The sequence below is a fragment of the Salvia miltiorrhiza genome, chromosome 6, assembly GCF_028751815.1.
Source record: "Salvia miltiorrhiza cultivar Shanhuang (shh) chromosome 6, IMPLAD_Smil_shh, whole genome shotgun sequence".
Classification (NCBI taxonomy): Eukaryota; Viridiplantae; Streptophyta; class Magnoliopsida; order Lamiales; family Lamiaceae; genus Salvia; species Salvia miltiorrhiza.
Window position 1 is genome coordinate 41,962,445 of NC_080392.1, and position 4,693 is coordinate 41,967,137.

General features: G+C 38.3%; 1 long non-coding RNA gene across 1 annotated transcript; it reads left to right on the plus strand.

Moving 5' to 3' along the window:
- Positions 1-376: 376 nt before the first annotated feature.
- On the plus strand, positions 377-2,805 carry LOC130989661 (uncharacterized). Its single transcript, XR_009090713.1, has 3 exons — positions 377-636; positions 1,857-1,917; positions 2,520-2,805. It is a non-coding gene; the product is annotated as an uncharacterized LOC130989661 (long non-coding RNA).
- The last annotated feature ends 1,888 nt before the right edge of the window (positions 2,806-4,693 follow it).

A 4,693-nucleotide genomic window follows, 5' to 3' on the forward strand; every position in this document is an offset into this window, starting at 1 on the left:
CGATATTTTATAATTATATTATATCAAGGAGATTGATATAGATTTATATCCAATATAATTATTTTGATCAATCAAAATTTTGAGACATTACTAAATTATATGAGAAACATTATTACAAATAATTTTCATTTTATTTATTCAAGTATCTATCATTGTATTTATTTATTTATTCCACTGAGTCTAAGGCCCAATATATATAGTTATATGTTTAAAAGCTTTGGGTTGATTTACTTATTTATTTATTTTTGAGGCATTAAGCCCAACATATGAAGACTTTATTTTATGAGCCCAAGATCAGATTAATATTTTTCTGCCTACGTGAGTGAGATGAAACATCTATTCTTTTCTCAAGAATCCACCAACATCAAATTTTTATTTTATCTCCAAATCTTGACAAGTGATATTGCAGAAAATTTTTTTCCTTTCCAAGATATTCTTCAACAGCCATGTTGTGACACTTGGCCTACATGCAGCCAAGTTTCAGCCTCATTTCAGCCATTGTTTTCAGATTTATTCATCAATCCTAATTAATGACTGCAGCCTTCATTTCCACCTTCATTTTCACCTCACCACACACCTTCATTTTCACCTCACTACACAGACCACTTATGCATCAGCTTATGCTCCAGTTTTCAGGTAAAATTTTCTACTCTACAGTCTTATGCAATTCTCATCTCCTTCACTTTTTGAACATAGACTCACACAGTACAACTCTAAGACACATACTTTTCCATGACTTATTCACAATGAGAACTCACATACCAATAGAATGAGAGAAGAAGGATCAGTTCAAAACAAAAACAATTGCAGCTTTCATTAAGAAAATTTCAGAAACAGATTTCCAAATCTGAGATTTTTTTTCTTTTCGTTGCCTTGTTGAATGTGAGAGACGAGAGGGAGACGGGTGCGGGCTGTCCGCGCTCGACCCCGAGCTGTCAAGGCCGCGGCTGCCGGCGCTGCATGCGTTGCAGCAGCCCGCCGGCCACCCACGGCCAAGACAGACGGAGTCGGAGCGAGGCGGCGTCGTGGGCGAGGCTGGGGCGGCGCGGCCGAAGGCCAAGCGCCGCTAACGCGGCGTGAATGGAGTAGCGGCGGCGGCGCCCGAAACGCGAGGGAAGGCGATGAGTGAGGGAGGCCTCGGATCTGGCGATTTTCGCCGGGGTTGGAGCAGGCGGCGGCAGCGGATCTATGGAGGCAGAAGAGAAGAGGTGGAAGTTTTGAGAGAGAGAGGAAAAGAGAAGTTTTAGAGAGAGAGAGGCGGATGGGAGGGAAGACCGGAGGTGGTTTGCGGCGATGATTTCGCCGGACTTGGAGCGGCGGCGGCAGAAGCCGATGGCCGTCCGGCCAAGAGAGAGAGAGGGGCGGTGGTTTTGAGGGAGAAAGGAGGAGAAAGAGAAAGATAGAGAGGGAGAGGGGGGAGAGCCGTTTGAGAGGAGAGAGAAAGTGAGGAGAGATGTTTAAGGTTTCAATTTGGGCTCCCACTTAATTATTAATGGGCCGATTTTGTTATTTTGACTGGGCTCTCTTTATTTATTCTATCTGGGCTCATTTAAATTAAGCAGGCTTCTTATATTAAATTTTTTTGGACTCTATTATTTTATAAATGAGACTTAAGTAGTCTATTAATTCCTCATGGATTAAATTTATATTTTGATTAAATTACTAAGTATTTTTAAAAAATTTAAATTCATTATTTATTTCATTTTCATTAAGTTATTAATTATTTTTGGAACTTTGATCCTCAATGAATACGTATTCCTTAATTCGGGCAAAGTGTATCAATAGTTAGCGATTCCCATTTTACTTAGAAATTAGGATGACACCTCGAGACCTATTTAAGAATAGATTTGTTGTAGGTTCGAGTAACCAAGGGCATTAGAGCTTCAAGCAGAGCAAGCACTGAATCTCCACTTCGAGGTGGGTTTTATTTTACATACAATGTATCTTGAGTTATATAAGCTCTGATATTTCATGAAAATTATCTGTTTATCCAATATAAATGTTTTTTATGTGCGTTCTGTAATTGTTTAAGGCTCACTTAAGTATCGATCGAGATTCTCATTTGGCCTAACACGCTAAATGAGGATTGTGTACACAGGGTTAGTGGCTCGATGGGTTGATCACCATCGTGCACTAACAGATTTAGAACGTTATAATGGTGGGTGCTTGACAGGAGGTTATCCGGAGCACGGTGCTTGACAGGAGGTTATCCGGAGCACAGTTAAGGTTATTGATTCCGACCGGGTGCGTCCCGAGATCAATAACAGATTTTGGATCTGACTGGGTGCGTCCCGAGATCAGTGAATGTAGGGAGAAAGTGAGTAACAATCGAACGTACATGGGCGCCCTCGACAAGAAAATATTTTTGTCATGCTTAGAAGTGGAATTCCGTTTTAAAACCTTCTAAGTCATGATTTTGATATTGGATAAACTGCCTTAACATTTCATAAAATATTTCGAAAATTTGTGCCCACTGAGTACATTAGTACTCAGCCCAAATTATTTTCAAATGTTTTCAGGTTGATCAGTTGGTGCAGATGAGGCTGAGCTGAGGCTAAGGTTCCACGATGTCTATTGCTTCCGCTAATAACTATCTTGTCACCTCATCCTCCATCCCCTAAATTGAGAATTTCTATTGTGTGGTATAATATTATCTTGTTAGGCTTAGACTCTTAACCCATATTTCTTTTAATGAAGCTATCACTGATCATGATCAGAGTCACGAAACTAAACTTATGCGATCCTGAGTTCGAATATTGTCATTTGATTAGCATCTCTTAATGCCTTTCATTTTATCTCCTTTCATCTTATCTCTTTAGATATGCATACCCGATTTAACGGGTAAATTGGCAAGTTTATTCAGCTCAATTAAGTTCTTCAATTATTTTCCTATTTCTCCTTGCCGTGGAGAAGTCGGGTCGTTACAAGTGGTATCAGAGCATAAGTTTCCTTTCGTGTCTCTGATTACCACTAGTTGAATTATTTCGAGTCTAGAATAGTACCTCTAGACTTCTAAGCGTTCCTGTAACCCTCAGCTCACCGTCTCACTGCCTGATCAACATAGGTACGTTTTCAAAATTTTCAAATAAATGATTTTGCTTCGAGAAAGTGCGCGCAAATGATTATCTTGTGAAATACTTGAATGATTCCACATATGCAAGGAGATATTGTTTATGCAAAGGAAGAAAAGTGTGATTTCTGGACCAACGAGTCCTTACAAGAAGCAAAGTATGTAATCATGATGGGACTCTCCGAGCCCACATGATCTATTTTCAGAAGAAGTATATTATGATGAGTCTCTTTGAGCTCACATAAGCATGTTTGAAAGAGAATAGATTTGTCATTTATGTTTTGATTCTATGAATCGTTATGATTAAGGATATGTTATGATTTTTAACTTCATGCATGTTGAGTAATATTTAAGATGGCATAAGTGACCTTATTTGTTGACCTCGGTTATTTTTGACCTTTTTGACCTGATAGTTATAAGTAGGTTGACTCAATAGTCAACAAAGTTATGAACTTATAAGAGTATGCTTTGCCTCATAGTTAGAGGTGCTCTAGTTAATGTTATGATAGGATTTCAATCCATATGAACTATACTTTTGCCTAGAGAACTTTAGAAGGACGAAGAATATAACCTTGATGAACATAGAATGCTTTCAGAATACCTATGATGCTTATAGAACAGAGAAACTTGGTGAGATATAGCCTTGCGCTATTTCTGTTTGAATGTCTTTGATCTTTCTTTTTAGACGGACAAACAAGGCGAGAAATTTTGCAAGCTTTAGACTCCAATGTACTTGCAAGAACAATATGAAGAGAAGTTCCATGACTACATCTAGAACCTAGATGTTTTCTTCAAAGAATTTTGGGGGATTTTCGTGTTTTGAATAGATGCGCGCAATGGAAGAGTATTAAATATCGAATCATCAACGAGGCTCGTGCGGCACCTTTCAAACGAATGGAATATAGGGACAACTAACACATGCCCAAGAATTGTGATCAACGATTTTTCGCAGTTGACCAAGAGCACCAAGCCAAGGCCGTTGACATCGTAAGAAGATCATAAGAACAATATTGAGGAAGCTATCACAAGAAATTCACGAGAGAGCAATTGTCTGCATATGTTATTAGATTAGTGGTGGTACCAGTTGTGTGGAATCACGTTTCTGTTTACATAATCACCAAACCTTTTGATTGTAAGGTCGAACTCTTCTACATCTAACTCAGACCTTACCTAGAACCTCAATTCTTTTAATAAATTCCCATATTATGCTTATGTATTCCAAAGAAACCGTTGGAGTACAATTACATTCATTATAATACAAGTCCCCTTTTGAGGCATATAATATATAAGTATATTGCTCATACTTTAGTGCGTGTTATTCAAAATTTCCTTCCCATAACACGCCTAGTTATTATGATTAATTTAGATCCGTCATTGTTCAATCGTGTTAATCAAAAGAACCCTTTTTGAGATGCACTATTATTTTGGATATTATGAAAGTCCTCTTTTGAGGCAAATTTATAAGTAATTTATTCATACTTGATGCGTGTTGTTCAAATTTGCTTTCTCATAACACGCCATTCTTATGATTGATTCACACACGGTATTGTTAGGACGTATAACCAATCGAACCTTTAACCACACAATGGATATGGCAATAAGAGAGCGTGGACGGCGACGAGG